Source organism: Vicia villosa, linkage group LG7 (genome assembly GCF_029867415.1).
Source record: "Vicia villosa cultivar HV-30 ecotype Madison, WI linkage group LG7, Vvil1.0, whole genome shotgun sequence".
Taxonomy (NCBI): domain Eukaryota; kingdom Viridiplantae; phylum Streptophyta; class Magnoliopsida; order Fabales; family Fabaceae; genus Vicia; species Vicia villosa.
This window is the reverse complement of record NC_081186.1, coordinates 92,511,947-92,529,425: the sequence shown is the minus strand read 5'-3', so window position 1 is coordinate 92,529,425 and position 17,479 is coordinate 92,511,947. Positions and strand designations below refer to the sequence as shown.

At 32.4% G+C, this 17,479-nt stretch overlaps 2 non-coding genes across 2 annotated transcripts; one reads left to right on the top strand and one right to left on the bottom strand.

Moving 5' to 3' along the window:
* Nucleotides 1-5,329: 5,329 nt before the first annotated feature.
* Nucleotides 5,330-5,410, top strand: TRNAL-AAG (transfer RNA leucine (anticodon AAG)). Its single transcript has one exon. It is a non-coding gene; the product is annotated as a tRNA-Leu (tRNA).
* A 1,383-nt stretch (nt 5,411-6,793) lies between these two features.
* TRNAR-UCU (transfer RNA arginine (anticodon UCU)) lies at nt 6,794-6,866 on the bottom strand. The gene has a single exon. It is a non-coding gene; the product is annotated as a tRNA-Arg (tRNA).
* Nucleotides 6,867-17,479: the final 10,613 nt, after the last annotated feature.

Genomic DNA, 17,479 nt, shown 5'->3' with positions numbered 1-17,479 from the left:
TCCCGCTGGCGTGATTATCTAAAGCATCAGTGTGCTTGGTATGGTGAGGTTGTGATGTCATGTATGCTACATCACTTTGAATTTACTCAACTCTAATGATGCCATGTAGGAAATATCACTAGGCTTTCGCCCGGTGGGCTTGTGCTGTCAAGAATGGCGTGTTTTGCACAGGCGTAATCACATGCGTTTAGATGACTGACGAGGTGGTGACACCACTTAGGCAAGGTCACTTCGGTAACTCGTCACATATGAAATTCCATGTAGGACTCATCTGGATCATCATGCTGTGATCTGAGCAAGTCTCTTGACGCGATGCACTTGGTTATTCACCGAGGGTGTGATTGTGTAACCTAGTATGAGTATTAACATACTTCTAGATTTTATATATATATATATGTATATATATATATATATATATATATATATATATATATATATATATATATATAGTTAATTCATTTCCAATAATAACTGGTGTTTAATACAAGGAGGAATAACGTGAAAAAATTGACGCCTAGACCAAGAATTGACCGCTTTAGCTAACAAATGAGCAACGATATCTGCTTGACGTTTAATACAAGGTAATACATTTTTAACACTAGAAATAATAAAACTAAATTTAGATGCTCCAGTAGTGTTTGCATGTATAGTTTGGATTATCACTTGTGAATCACTCTCAAATATAATATGGTCAAGTTGCAAATGAACGACTCTCTGGACCGGTTCCTTTAACATCAAAGCTTCGACTTCTATTATAGAACAAGTACCACTATCTCACGCATTGATAAATCTACCATAGTACCACCCCTAGTTATCATTCTCATACCGTTATCAAAACCTGCATCTACATTACACTTGACCCAACCTTCACTCGGTGCTTCCCAAACAAGGCTATGATTAGCAATATCAATAACCTCATGACTATCTTGTGCAAGGAACCAATTATTCCAACTGTAAAATTCTTGATTACCCAACTGATGTGCATCTAATTTCTCATTATTCTAGATCCAATTGTTTCTATTATTCCAAAGAACCCACACATTGTCGTCATTGTACATGTGGTCCTCCAATCTTCTTTAGTACCAGTATTAAGAGTGGGAGACTTTGGATCATTTAATCTTTAAAATCTAGGAAGAACAATAGAACTAAGACCCAACTCGTTCAACATTGAACCGTTGCTGAGCATCTAAAGAAAATGTGCAAATCGTCTTCTCCTTCACCGTCACAAAGTTTACAAACACTCGAACACGGGACGCAAGTCTAAGTCTCACACGAGTGGGGACACAATCACGACAAATCCTCCAAATCAAATGCTTAACCTTAGGTGGTGCACTAATCCTCCAAAGACTACTCCAATCCACATCAATCATACTTAAAAAAATTTGAAGTATTTAGAGCTTTCAAAATAGAGAGTCCATATAGGTCGATATGAATAATTAAATTATTTAAAGTTATTTAAAATATATTAAACTCAACTTAATATTATGTTTAATGATTGGTGTAAATAATTAAATAAATCATTTTATTTACTTATTATATCTTTTTTATCTATTTAAAATTGTCAAATAAAAAAAATATTATTATAGGGAAAAGTTCCTCAATTTTTGAGAATGTGACTCCTCTTTGAGAACTGAAAAATGCATTTACATATTCTCATCATGTTGCATATACTAATACGAGTATGATTTAGACCACGTCAAGGTATTTTTCAGTTGTTTCCCAATTTTAATATTCTTTACAATATTCCATATATCTCCACCCAATTTTAGAGTCTCATGAAATTGACAAACAGCTAGGTTTAAGATTCTATTCTATTTCTTTCCAATATTCCATATATTTGCATCCAACTTTACAAATGTAAAGCTTAACATTTTTCATTTGAAATCCATACTGTTTGCGTGGTATCTAAAAAGGAGAGGTACATATTTCGTCCATAGTTTTCACTTACCACATCATAGCATAAAAGAAAACCTATACCTTATAAAGTTGGTGATGTTGAGTTTCTTCAATTAGTTTGTAATTGGAGCACCATGTTTCTTGAATTGGAACAATATAAAATTGGAGTTATGATTCAAAAGAAACTTGGTCCTATACTTGCTCACTGTAACCTCTCTGTCAGAATTGATATGATACTAATTAAGAATATATGCCATGGCAAATGATAATGCATGAATTGATATGATACTTCATGAGTTTTTTTTTATTTTTTACAAACTTTTGAATATTATGTTAGACTAAGAACCATAATATAAGTGAAAGACACCTTATATATGTTTAAAAATATATGAGGTTTCTTATTTGTATGGTATTTAGCATCAATACCAGACCTTTAAAGTGATTGTCCTCTCCGATAACGAACAAGCCTTCAAAATAATTATGTCTTCATCCTTTGAAGAGGAAACCTCCGCTCATGTTCGGAAATTGAGGACCGGTTCATCAGAAATATAAAATGATCCAATATAATTCGACGTTCTTGGACACAACGAGAGGGTAGACTGTCTCTTTGTTCACGAGAAAACAGTAGGACAAAACGAAATCATCACCATCGTTGCAATCATCAAAAGGGGCAACTATTACCCTCAATACCTACGACCTTGTACTTAAATTAAGCCCTATTTCAAATATTTCTTCACAAACCCTACTTACAAAACAAGAGAAAGTGAAATTCATACCTAGAAGAAGATTTTGAAGGAAGAATCAAGAGAGATGAGGAGTTGGGTAGTTGAGATGATCTTGCAGAAGTAGGGAGCAAAATGGAGCAAATGAGATAATAAAAGAAAGCTTTAGTAGGGGAGTTGGAACCACAAGGTACCATTTAGACTCCCCCATTATTTTGATAAACTCAATACGTCTCTAACGCGTTCCACTAGCGTTTAAGGACTCGAAAAATAGACAATCATTACTTATATTAAATGAAAGTAAGTGTGATCTTCTGAGTGATTGATTGACATTTCCACCTGACATTTTAGCTAATCAGAGGACATCTGGCAGGGGGAGATGACTCACTCCTCAATTAAGGGCTCGTCTAAAGAAAAAAGGTCACTTCAGTTGAGGGACTCGCCTCTTAATAAAAAAGATCACTTTCAATTGAGGGACTTACCCAAAGTTGAGGGACTCACCTCTTAATAAAAAGTCGCCTTCAGCTGAGGGACTCTCCTTCAATAAAAATATCGCATTCAGTTGAGAGACTCGCCTCGGGACGTACCTCACAAATGAAAGAAACCTTGAGCACTTCTCTCTTATAAAAGCTCTCGTGCTCGAGGGACTATGTAGTGTTATATTTATGAGATTCATAAAAAAGGGCGGCTCAGGCGTCCTCGCCTAAGAATGATATAACCTAGGCAACAACCTCATTGAACATAACGACTCTCCCTTGGCACTAATGATGTGTACAATACCATTGTCTCCCATTAGTCAAATTAAAGGAAGTCCATTACAATTTCGTAAGGAATAGGTGGTCAACAATCTCCCCTAGTTACGAGGGAGTATTTGCCTCCGCTAAGGGTTTCCTAAACCCAGGCCCAAAAGCCTCTATAAACACTTCTCCCTTGAAGGGAGGTGGGACATATCCTAACGCATACACTTATACTCAAGCAATCAACACATATACAAAGCCTCTCACCTCACATGAGCAGGTCCTCTAAACCACCATAAACACCACAATACATGGCTTCTCGCCACTGTAGGCAAGTCCTAAACCACCATAATCGCGATCCAACTCATCGGATCGGACGATTATGCGATCTTGCAACCCCTCTTCGTGTGAGAGTATGGCCATAATTGTTTTTTGGTAGGCACAGTTGGAATCACCGCATTTTCGCGTAGAAACGGTGGAATTGCCGCTCACGCGCGATTCTCTCAACAACCCAAAGTTTTGGGTCCAAGGGTTGAACCCTGAAAATTATGACCCAATTTAGAAAAAACCCTAAATTAAAACGTTAATCGGACAGAGTCGTTCCTCTTTTTTTGGCACTGGAAAGCTGAAACGTTAATTGCTTTATTTGCCTAATTAAAAGAAATTAATTAATAATCAATACACATCCACTAATTAATAATTTTGTAACTTTCCAATGTTACACACATAATAATTAGTTGAACTTACCATAATGGCTTTTCCTCATCCCCTTTCACGGTAAATACTCACTCCATCATATTCAGATTTATATCTTCACTCCCTCTCTCACGTTAAATATTGTCTTCACTTCTTAATTTTTCTTAACCTAATCAATACACAACACAACCGTTTCAATTTTTTTTAAGTAATTCTAATATTATTTGAATTTTTCTGCTAAATTATGTTGCTTCATATGTCTATTATGAACCAATATGCAATATACATGATTTTTAAATTTTGTAGGATCTTATGATCTGTGTTACGATCCTTCGATTTACGATCTTATTATGTCTGCATGATTTTGCGTGAGATCTCGAGTCTGATTACCTTATATACACCTACTAAGACCTCTAGGGGTGTTCGCAGTGCGGTTTGGGCGATTTTGACGTTAAAAATCATCAGAACCGCAAGAGAAAAAAATTTTGATTCGGTTGACTTTTAAAAATAAAACCAAACCGAACTAATGCGGTTTGAGTTGGTTCGGTTTTTTATAAAAAAAATTATTGAGCCATATATACACATATAGAGGAAAATAAAATTTTGTGTTTAATCGTTCATGCATTACCATAAAAAGTTTATAATTGTCAAAATAAATTTATAATTTGATACATAATTGGGTCTTACAATTTTTCTTAGGTCTAAAGAATAATATATATGAAATTGCATGCTTAAACAAATATCATAAAAAGAATACGATAGAATGTATTTTGTCAAAATAGTATTTATTAATGAATACATTTTAGTTTTTGATGATATATAAATTAAAATAAATATCATATAAAGAATATGATAAAATATACACATAATACATGTTGATTTCTCTAAAGAATTAAAAAAATATATATTGGTTAGTAAAATTTTGTAACATAATGCAGTTTGATTTGGTTTGATTCGTTTTGCAAAATACAAACTGAATCGAATCACGCAGTTCTATTAGAAAATGACTCAAACGCATCCTAACCAAATGCGATTTTTTGCAGTTTTGATTTGGTTTTACGATTTTCAATTGGACTAGTTCGAGTTTGAACACCCCTAAAGGCCTCTGAGTTCCCATACTCTTGCAGAGGATAACACACACCTCTACTTTTTGACTAGTACACTTAACTTATCACAGATACACAAAAATAAAATTGGAATCATACATAAAAGATTAACATCACCACTACATACAGATTATACAAACAATTTGAAAAATGGTATAAAATTTAACAATAAGTTGAGATGGCCGAGTTGGTCTAAGGCGCCAGATTAAGGTTCTGGTCCGAAAGGGCGTGGGTTCAAATCCCACTCTCAACATATTAAATTTTTAATATTTTCCTAATGCATAAATAAAATAAGTCTCTATTCGTACTAGTAACACATACCTTGATGAATTTTTTTAGTTCTTATTTATACATTATCTCTATTCGTATATTCGTACTAGTAACACATACCTTTAAGATGACTCTGCCCTAGAAAGACATATGATCAAAATAAACAAAACACATAGGACCGTCAAATTGTACTTTTAGGAGTCTTCTTACACTTTCCCTCTCATATGGTAGCAAACCTATTTAAAAAATTTGGATTGTGCATCAGTCTCAAATAGATATTATTATAATTTTAGAACTTCTCACTTACGACCGTCACTAACTTGTACGGCATAGTGTTTGCAAGTGCCCCGCCATCATGCCAATTTAGAAAGACTCCAAAATCCTTAATGTAATTCACCATTCAATTGCATTTCATCTCTTCGTGTGAATAAATATTCCTTTCCGGATCAAAATTTAAGGACTAAGTTAAATAAAAAAACCTAAAGTAATTGATAATTTTTAATTTAAACTACATTATTCTTATTATTTATACTTATTATTGTATATGTTTTCTTAAAAGACATGATTTAATGTAATGTGTTGATTGAAATTTAGTTGTGTCATATATAATGCTAATAGTTTGAATCACATGCTTTAATTTCATATGGAGTATAGAAAAAACTTTGGCATTCACTGAAATGAAAAAAAAAAACTTTGGCTAAACTTATGAATTTTGATTTCAAGATTCAATATAAGGAAAGGGAAAATAACCTAGTTGCAGATGCATTGTCTAGAAGGGAAGATGCTCAATTACTACCACTCTAACTAAACTCTGTTATTCCTAATTTATGAATCTATCTTCACTTCAGCTATGAATCTATCTTGTAAACAAACATTCTATGGCATAAGTTTATGAATCTATCTTCACTTTAGCTATGAAAAAATCCTTATAGAGAAGATAATCACAAGAGCTTTTGAAAAATGTGAGATACATAAGCTAATTTCAACTCTCAAATAAGCTATTTTTGCTTAAAAACTCATTGTAAAATCTTTTTGGAGATGTTTAGTTTATCCAAACTTTTCCTAAGGTTTTTGGTTCCTTCTGTGAGAAACATTAAAATAAAAAAGCATGTAATTGTAAATCCATTTGATAAAATTCAATCATGTTTGAGGAGTGAAATTTTCAAGAAAAAATCGCATGCATGTCATGCAACCAACTAGTGTTGGTATGTCTCTAACTCATGAATAACAGTAACACATTATTCATTTTATATAATCTCCATACATATTCGTCCTTTTCTTCAAGATTTTTGTGACTCATCTCTAGTGAAACAAATCTCCACTTCAAATTTTTTTTATAAATTTATTTTATATAATTAAAAATTTCCACACCTGGTGGGACTCGAACCCACAATCGCTTGATTAGAAGTCAAACGCCTTATCCATTAGGCCACAGGTGCTATTTTTGTAATAAATGCCAATTGCTATTACTTCATTAGTTTACACACTACCCGCTTGCAATACTCATATATTATATAAGGTAAGTTTTAATTGATTGCTAGAGTCCCCTCCAACAACTTTTATGCCAATCTTCCTAGCCTTAAATATCCTAGAACTAGGGATCTCAATTACATACATGATTCCTACATCCTTAACCACTTTTGTTAACATCATCTTGGTTAACCTATATCCTTCTCTTTGAAAGGTATTATTCCAAGAATTTTCAAAATATTATCCCAAAAATGGAATTTTTTGGGTTTAGTCGCATGTCGTACTTTCTACTTTCTCCTAATATGGCCTCCAAGTGGGTTATATGTTCTTCTTGTGCTTTGGACTTGATAATCATGTTGTCCATGTAAATTTATAGGATATATCTGATTTGATTCTTGAAAACATTGTTCATCATTCTTTAGTATTTTGCACTTGCGTTTTTAAGACAAAAAAGGGTGACCTTGTAACAGAAATTCCACGCGTCTGTTATGAAATCTATTTGATTATGGTCAAGGGGGTCCATTGGGATTTGACTATTCTCAAAGTAAACCCATGAAAAATGGGAGTTTAAACGCCGATGAAATATCAACGAGTTTGAGTTTGTAGATGTTAGGAAGTTAGTAAAAATCCTTATGAATGCTCTTTTTAAGTTTGAGTATTTGATGCACATCCGCCACTTGGTGTCGGAGTTGAGCACTAGAATCATGTTGGAAACTCATATAGTGTAATTTCTTCAATTATAAATCCAACTTTAAGAAGTTCTTTGACGACCCTCTTGATACTTTGGCATTTTTTTGTGATTTTTTTCCTAATTTGTTGTACCATATATGGATGTTATCTCGAAGGGCCAAAGTGTAGATGTCCACCTCATAGTTGAGGTTTAAGATCTCTTTTCCCGGCCATGTGAATAGGTCTTAGTTAAGATGAATGTATTCCATTAACTACTCTTGCATATATTTGGATAAGTTGGTATAATTTCATGACTTTTAAAAGACGCTTTCTTATAGAAATTGGGACAAAGTCTCTGAGTGGCTCGAGCTTTTCCAATTTCCTTTTCTCACTTCTATAAGCATGACTTCATCGTCCTCATGGTTTTGTCAAGGGGTGATGCTTCAGCCCAAATGTCTAAATTAAGATTCTCTATCGTAAAGTAACTTTCTTCTGTTGAGTGTTGTTTGAATAAAAAGGTAAGGAAACACGTAAGATGAAGCCAAATCTATGCCCAACACAACAACTTGTTTCGTGATAGTGGGAAATTTAATTTTTAAGTGAATGCTTGATAAGATGACGCCTAGGGTTGCCAATGTTGGCCTCCTTAAGATACAATCGTAGACATGGTCAAATTCGCTGGCTAGAAAATTTTCCTAAATGGTTCTTCTTTCTTTTCAACCACAAACTTTGTCGGGAGTTTGACCTATCCCAAAGGTCTTGTTTGGATTCATTGAAATCTTAGAGCTCCCGGTGGTTTGTAAGTCTGATTTATCATACAATTCAGTGTACTTGATATCAAACGAGCATCCTTGGTCAACCATACACTTCAAACGTCTTGACCCACAATCATTACCCTAATAAGGATAGGTATGTGGTGATTTGTAACGTTATTGTTAGTTCGTCATCGTAGAATGAAAATGAAGGTATCTCGTTAGTCGATGCATTTTTAAGAAGTGAAATTTTGTGGGGATATTTCCTAAATAAAAAACAATAGTTGTCTATAGGGAGTATGGATCATTGTCGACGAAAAAATATTGGACATGTTTGCCTTACCTGCCACATGGTGTAAGTATATGGGTAAACTTTCTCAATTGAAACACGGTTTCCTGTTGACACATATAATAATGAAGATGTCATCTCATCATTTGAAAACTCTTCTGAGTGGTTGACGAGGGATCCAAGGGAGGGTTAGGCTTGTGCTTTCTTCCATGGTCGTCAAAGTTTGGTCTTGTTGTGTATAACAAGATGTGTTAATACTGAAGCATGTCATTTCACTATAACGTGAAGAAAAGATAATGTAATTAAAAGGGATTTCCACATACGTTACCAATGACCTGGTACATATCTAAAGGTTGTATAAGCAAATACCTTGATGCACAAGTTTGTGATAGTATGTGGGCATAAAGGAATATTTGCTCCTCTTTTATATGTGGATTATAGAGTTGCTTTTGGGTTTGGAACATTCTTGTACAGAGTCGGATAAATGTCAGAGTGTCATTCGTTTTGTCATCTGACAAATCTTTTTTAATCATTCACTTAAGTGTTTTCTTAGGCTATATTTTGGAGTTTGGAAGAAAAGAGAGGAAGACTTTGAAAATTAGAAAGGATCGAGTGAAAAGAATAGAAATATTTTGGTTCGTAAGATTTTAAAGGGTTTGTTTTTCTTCGTAACACAAAAAACTCTCTAATTTGATACTCAAAATTTATATTGCAAAAGTGTTTTGAAAAGGTTTTGGAGGACTTAGCTAGACAAATTGGTCAAATATAATTTTTGTTTTTATAATATTTCAAAAATTAAAAATACATTAAAGATAAACATTATTTTATCATTCTAAACAAAATGAGTGTGAGAGAACAACATCCAAAATGACTATATTTTTTGTCCTTTTCTTTTCCTTTGTCTTAAAATAAAGAACAACCCAACATTTTCACCAAACACTAGCAAAATACATAGTTACAAGAGCTAAGGGTATGTTTGGATTGATGGAATATGATGGAATGAAGCGGAATGGAATGGATAAAGTTTATGTTCCATCGTTTGGATTGATTAAAAATGGATGAAATAGAGTGATATCGGAAGGAATGCATTCCATCTCATTCCATCACTTTCCACCATTTTTTGTACCCTCCGATTTGGGCGGAATGAAAAAATTACTCTATTCCATCACGAAGTTCCCAAACAATGGAAAGACGTATTTATTCTATTCCGTTCCGTTCTGTTCTATCACGCTCCGTTCCATTCCGCTCGTTCTTTTTTATTCTATTCAAATATAGCCTAAAAAAACACTCCATAACATATTCAATGGTTAAACCAATTTAATTTTTAAAGCAATTACTCACTTAAATTACATTATCGCAGCAAGAACATAAAATTAAAATCCAATTATAACAACTTTAGCTCCAAATTATGCACGTCTGTAACATGAAAAACACAAAAAAAAAAATCACCATAAAAAATCAACAAGTCAAACTCGTAAAAAAAAAAAAATCAAATTAAAAAACTGATTCAGCTAGAATTTAAAAATGGCAGCCACAACAAAGATAGAAGAAGCAAACAGTAGAAACGAGAACAACCGCCTCAGCAACAGACAGTATCCTATAAACGACAGTATCCATAAGTGTCGTTTGAAGATTATCAAGTCGTTTCCACCTAAACGCAGAGAATGTCCAACTCGAAATTTCCTTCTTCATTTTCTTGAACCACAACATTCTTCTACTCTTGTTTCTTCCCATAACAAGCTTCCTGAAACAACTCTTTCTAGTTTCTTTGGTTTGGTGTTCCATGGAATTTAGACACATGAAAATGTTGTGTTTGAGGTAATATTTTTTATAGGATTAGATTAGATTAAGAATAATAAGGAGGTGGCTTTGGATGCATGCTTTGGAGACAGGTTATACGTTACGTTGGTCCCATCTTGCATAATCCGTTACAAAAGAAATAGAGTAAAATAATCTATGATTAATTATCAATTTTACCGTTTCAGTATTTGGAAAGAATAAATGTAAAAAAGAAAAAGAATAAAAAGAATGAGAATAATATTTTTATTATATTATTCTTGTTGGTAATTGATCTATTTATTAGAATAATAATAATAATTATTATTATTAATTTAAGTTGGAAGAAATTGAATTGAGAATAATTTTATCTTTTGTACGGATTATTATTGATGTAGACCATTTATTTTTATTACTACTATTCTTTGCGTCACAAACTAGTATTGAATTTTGTAGTAATTCACAACAAGATTCACAACAAGTGGTGCGGTGAGCATGGAGCAAAGAGATATTATTGACAAGTGAGCACTATGGTTAGTAGATAGGAGATCGAGAAATTTTCCGGTACCAACGAATTTAGGTTGTAGAAAATTAAGATGCAAAAAATTTTAATTCAAGAGAAACGTATCGATGCTTTGAAGAATGAAGCATTGATGCGTGCAAGACTTACACAGGTACAAAAGACTGAGTTGTTGGATAAGGTCAAGAGTGTCATTATCTTGTGCCTTGGGGATAAAGTTCTAAGAGAAGTTGCCAGGAAGAAAACTGTGGTTGCTATGTGGGCAAAACTTAAATCATTGTATATGACAAAGTCTTTGACTCACAGAATGTATCTGAAACAACAACTCTATTCATTCTGAATGATGGAGAACAAATCCATAGTTGAGCGGCTTACAAAATTTCACAAAATTATTTATGATCTTGAGAATATTGAAGTGGAGATTGATTTAACAACAAGACTTCGCTTCTGTTGAGTTCATTATCTAGATCCTTTGAGCACTTTAAGGATGCTCTTCTTTATGGCAAAGAAGGTATTATTACTTTGGATGAAGTCCAGGCAGCGGTGAAATCCTAGGAATTTTCAAAGTCGAAAGATTTGAAGATTGAAGATAGTGGTGAAGGCTTAAATGTGTCAGGAGGAGGAGGTGAGCATATAGGGATGTCCAAATCAAAACGGTCTGACAAGTTGAAGGTAAAATGTTTTAATTGTCAGAAAATCAGTCACTTTAAAAGGGATTGTCCTGAGAGAAAGGTCAATGAAGATTTTGTTTAAGTTATAGTTGCTATGGGTGAGGAAAGTTATGACGATGCCGATGTACTAGTAGTATCGAGCTTGGAAACTGAAGATAGTTGGGTCATTGACCCGGGTTGCTCTTATCACATGTGTCTAAGAATATAATACTTTGAAACTTTGAAGATGGTGCAACATGGAGTAGTTCGCCTTGGTGATAATAAAGCATGCATGGTTCATGGTATTGGTATGGTCAAATTTAAAATTTTTTACGATCGTGAAATTTTTATTCACAATGTGAGTTATGTTCCTGAACTCAAGCGAAATTTATTATCTATAAGTATGTTTGATGATCTAGGCTATTGTACTAGAGTTGAACATGGAGTGTTGAAGATTTCACATAATGAATTAATTATTGCTAAAAGGTCTAAAATATGTGGTATATATATTTTAGAAGGTTCAAATGTTTTTATTAATTCATCGTTAACTAGTGGATGCTTTCATGACAAGGAAGAACTGTGTGATTTGAGTTTAAGGCGTTATGAATGCCTTGAGAAAGTTTCAGAGGAGTATAATGAATTTTGCAGAAATCAAGAGATAAAAATGCGTATTACTGCTGAGTTGTTATTGAGTTTTTGGGGAAGATCTGAGGTTAAAATAACTTACTTGGTTGGTAGAGAATTTCTTCAGAGAGAGAATAGGGAAAACCAAGGGAAAAACCTGGTAAAAACTATAACTGAGAAAACTCAGTTTGAGGTGGAGTTTCTTACTATGGATGCTAGCAGTAGTGAGGGGATAGTTACAGAGATCTCTGATTATCATTTGCTCAAGATAAGGTAAGGATGGTTATTGTAGCATCTCAAAGGGACAGTTATGCGAGCCTTGAATATTATATTTTTAATGTGGCTGAAGGAGTGCAAAGTAAAAGAAGAAAAACTTTTAGGGAGGCATTTGAAAACAGGTGGAGTCAAGGGTGGTTGAAAAATATACTTGTAGGTTTGTTAAATTACCTAGGTAGAAAAAGGTAAATGGAAACAAGTGAATACAAGTGACAAGATCAAGACTCAAGGGTTGTTTGAATTTGATCAAGGTTATTGATTAGAGTTTCAACTTGGTAGAGAGCAACAATGTTATTGATGGTTAAATTGGTATGAACACGGTCTAAAGTCAAGGTGTTAAAGTATGTCTTAAAACCTTTGTTGATGAAGAGAAAGAAAATATATTTCGAGATTGTCGAAAATTAAAAAAGACGAAAAGTAATCTAGTTCGAACGATTTATAGGTATCGGGTTCGGCCGATTCGGTTCACTGATCCATTCATTAATGTCAGAATATTTTATATTAATTTAGAGATCATATAAATTAATATATAAATATTATAAGATATTTATAATGTTTTAAAAGATATTATAAGATATATATTTATAATATTCTAAAAAATATTATAATATATATATATATACAATATTCTAAAAAATATTATAATATATATATATATATAAAATATTCTATAAAATATTATAATATATATATATATATATATATATATATATATATATATATATATATATATATATATATATATATATATATATATATATAATAGTCTAAAAGATATTATAAGATATTTATAATATTTGAGAGATATTATAGGATTATAAAAGTATCTTTTATTCAAACAAATTAAGGAGATATGTTTTGACACTTTTATGGATTTGTTGAATTTTAGCTATTATAAAATGTATCTCTTCTGTTTATAATGTGACAATTTGCTTGTCAAAAAAGAAAATGTGACAATTTTATATCTTTAGAGAAAAAGGGAGAAATAAGGGTTTAGGAAATTCTAAGGGAAAACTTAAAAAGACAAAGATATTTGAAAAACCTTTGGAATTATCTAAGAGGATTTAGAAATACGTCTAAACACCTTGAATTTGAGTGATTTTCATATTGAGAGTTGGAGAGGTTAGAAAATAGGTAGAAAATAGGGGTTGTCCTCTCAATTGTATCATATAAGCTGCATTTATTGAAGATATGATATGAAATTTTATTAGTGGGATAACAAGTTTAATGACGAAAACAAGTAGTAACATTGTTTCTTTCAAAAAAAAAAAAAGTAGTAACATTGTTTCTTTCAAATTATTATTATTATTATTATTATTATTATTATTATTATTATTATTTGAAATATAATTCAATGAATTATTATTATTATTATTATTATTATTATTATTATTATTATTATTATTATTACCTCCGGTCCCATTTATAAGAAAAAATTCTCTTTTTAGATACATTGAATAAATAATGTATCTGGACAATATATTGTTCAGATACATTATTTATTCAATGTATCTAAAAAGAGAATATTTTCTTATAAATGGGACCGGAGGGAGTATTATATAAGAAACAAACTAACAAGTGTCACAAAGTGACACAAACATTAGTGACGAATCTGTTTGGTATCGCCAACTCTCTCCCTCAAATAGCAACCTAGTTTGTCTGATTGCTAAGCACACCATGTGTCGATGAAATCACTTAACTAAAAATAGGTAGAATCAATTACTTTGTATAATCTAAAAGGAATATTGGTGCAAAAGGCTTGAAACCAAGAAGGCAAAGAGATAAAGTTTGGTTGGATGATGGGTCATTTGCCACAAACTTTTGCATCAAACACGGACGATGGAGGGTTGCCTTTATTTCTAACCAATTTTGTGTTCAACATCGTAGGCTTGGCTGTGAGTGCTCATTGACATCAAAGTTGCAATATCTTTTTATTTTAATGCAAGAAGAAAATAGTTAAACTATTTGTTTCGGATAGGATCAAATCAAAGCTCAATTTGAATACCTAAAAACTCTTGTGGAAGAATTAGGACTAAGTTCGATAAAACCTAGTTACTCTGATTTGATAATACCTAATTATATTACATTATTGATAGAATACAAATCGGTAGATAATTAGGTTCAAATGTGGGCAGAGAGACTCACACATTTGGTCTAACTTCGAATAAGAATATTTAGTTCAAAAATCTTGCTCAAAGAATATACGAATATTCACTCTAATGATGAATTTTAATTATTTTTCTATTATAAGAGTTGGAGTGCCATTTATTTGTAATACTATTAATATTTTTTACTTATTAAAAAAAATCTATTTTACATATTTTAGTGCTAGAGAGAGAGTATTTATAAGTTGGAAAGAATTAGGACGCACCGACATTTCATTTTGGGCCTTGATCCGGCTAGGATCAAGTTCCATCATTGCTTCATCTCTACTGGTGGAAGGAGAACCATACTAATTGGTTAGAGTCAACTAAAATCTATAGAGAATGGAGAGACATCAAGAAAGCGTTTTATCCAAAAAAAACCATTAACTTTGGAAGACATGACCGTCTTTGAGGGTGTGCAAGGCGACCTACAACACAGAGCCTCACATTTAAGCCATAGCAAAAAGGGTCTCCAGTTATATATTCCACTGCTAATTTACGCGCAAATAGGGCCCCATAACAAATTTTCATGACTCAATTAAAAATAACTCCAACTTCTCACATAGGGCCTCTCAAAAGTTTGAGACGACTCTGTTGAAAGATCTCCCTCGTATCTAAGCAAATATATCACCCATAATAGAAAAAGTCTCTAGGGGATCAATTGTTTTATCATCTCTCTCACTAAGTTTATATGGGTCATAGCCCGAGAAAACAATAGGCTTGCACGTCCAATAAAGGAGCTCAAGACTTATGATGCGTTTGATTTGCTAAAGAATGATGTATTGGACATGACAACCTTTTTTGTAAGAAACTGGACAAAACCATGAATTCTTGTCCCCCACGAGAATATGGGATAACTTTTTGTTTCAAGCACAAATCATCAAAATTATATCAAATACCATTTTGATTCTCTCTCTCTTTCTCATTATTTAATATATGAATTCATAAATATAATATTAATATTTTATATATCAATAAAGAATATTATAATAAAAATTATATTATTTGTATTTGTTCCATCAACATGTCAAACAAAGTAGAGAACAAAAAATCTCTATTTTTAATTTTTTCTCTCTTTTTATTATTTAATATTTTGATTCATAAATATCAATATCAATATCATAGATATCAATATCATATATATCAATAAAAAATAATATAATAAAAAATTATATTATTTTGTTTGCATAAACATCTTAAACAGAGTAGAGTAAAAAAAAATCTGTCTCTTCATCTTTTTTTCGTCTTTTTTATCATTTAATATTTTGATTTATAAATAATAAATAATAGTCTTTTATATATAAATAAATAGTATTATAATAAAAATTATATTAATTTGTATGGTGAAAAGACATATCAAGAAAAATTGAGAAAAAAATTGTGCAGTGCATTAATCATCAAACACGGTATAATACAAAATCTTGTCTTGTACTGTACTGTCTAGTACTGTTCTGTTCAGTCATTGTTATTTTGTAAATCAAACACACCCTTAATCTTAAGGTTTGTACCTAGTCATGTTCGAGACAAATCGAGTCAATATTCATACCTTCTTCATAAAAAAGCTTTGGGTAGAAGTTGAGAGCGTCATTGTGGATCTAGTCAGACCCGAGGAAGAAGAAAGTAAGTCAGTTTTTCTTTCACTAGGTGATTTGCTCTCCGAACTACCACTAGACGAACTCTTGTAACTACCAAAAAGCTCCATCTCTACAAACTTCTAATCTACCTGCCTCATATCCCATTTCGAGCTCTTGAAACATTGAGTCCATAAATTGCACCACTTAAAATCGTTTTGGGGGGATTTATGACCCTCATAGATGAATCACACTCTCAAATAAACTCCATGAGTAGAAAGAAGAAATGAAAAAACATAGGGAAATAGGTTGTTACCTGGTGTTTTGAGCAGTTATAGGGAATTCAAGACAAGGTAATGAGAAATAGGAAAAAGATACTTGTTGGAAATGTACGAGATAGAGCAAAGAGGTGAGGGGAATGAAAAACCATACCGCCTAATTATAGGGTTAAGTTTGAGACATAAGGAAGGTTGCATTTAAAGTTTTCCTCCTATGGCTGCAAGAAGTAGGGATAGGCCATGATGTTACTACTATTCCCAAGAAATATGACAATCATTACACCTAGTGGAAAGATGATGTAGCTAGTACAAGTGGAACAAACAATGAGGATGTTAGGCAGCCAAGGAAGTTAGTCGATCGAGGTCATAGACTGCAAAGTCCAAAAGAATAGACCAAATTATCCTAAAAGGGACGGTCCATTGAGGTGTGTTGGAAAGTTCTTAAATGGTCTCAGAAAAACATTTTATCCCTACATGATTCATGTTTGACGGAATGTGTAAATGTCCGGCCTCTCGTTAGGTCTTAGGAAATCATGTTCATGCTTAAGGAATTGTATACATGTCCGACCTATTGGATCAGGTTGTGAAGAATGGGATCGATTATACCCAAAACCAATAGAGTCTATCATGAATTGTAGCTCGCCCATTATAACAAGATCAAGTAGAGGCCGATGATGGACTAAACTAATTGTCCCAGCTAAAAACTAACTCAAAGGAAATATTCGAATTAAGATACATGGATAAACAATTATGACTAAATGATAACATTGTGGCTCAAGGTCCGAGAATAAAATTAATTTCAATTATCATTAAGACATCACAATAATCATAAACAATCACCTTAAATACTTCTTGATTGGCCTTGAGTGTGGAATAGACCAGAGCTACTATACAAGTAGATGATCGCCAAGGGAGCAAGAATTACGATTCACGTTATAGACGACAAATACTAGCTCTCACGGGTAAAGTTACAGTACTGTATTTTTTAGTAGTATAATAATAATAATAATAATAATAATAATAATAATAATAA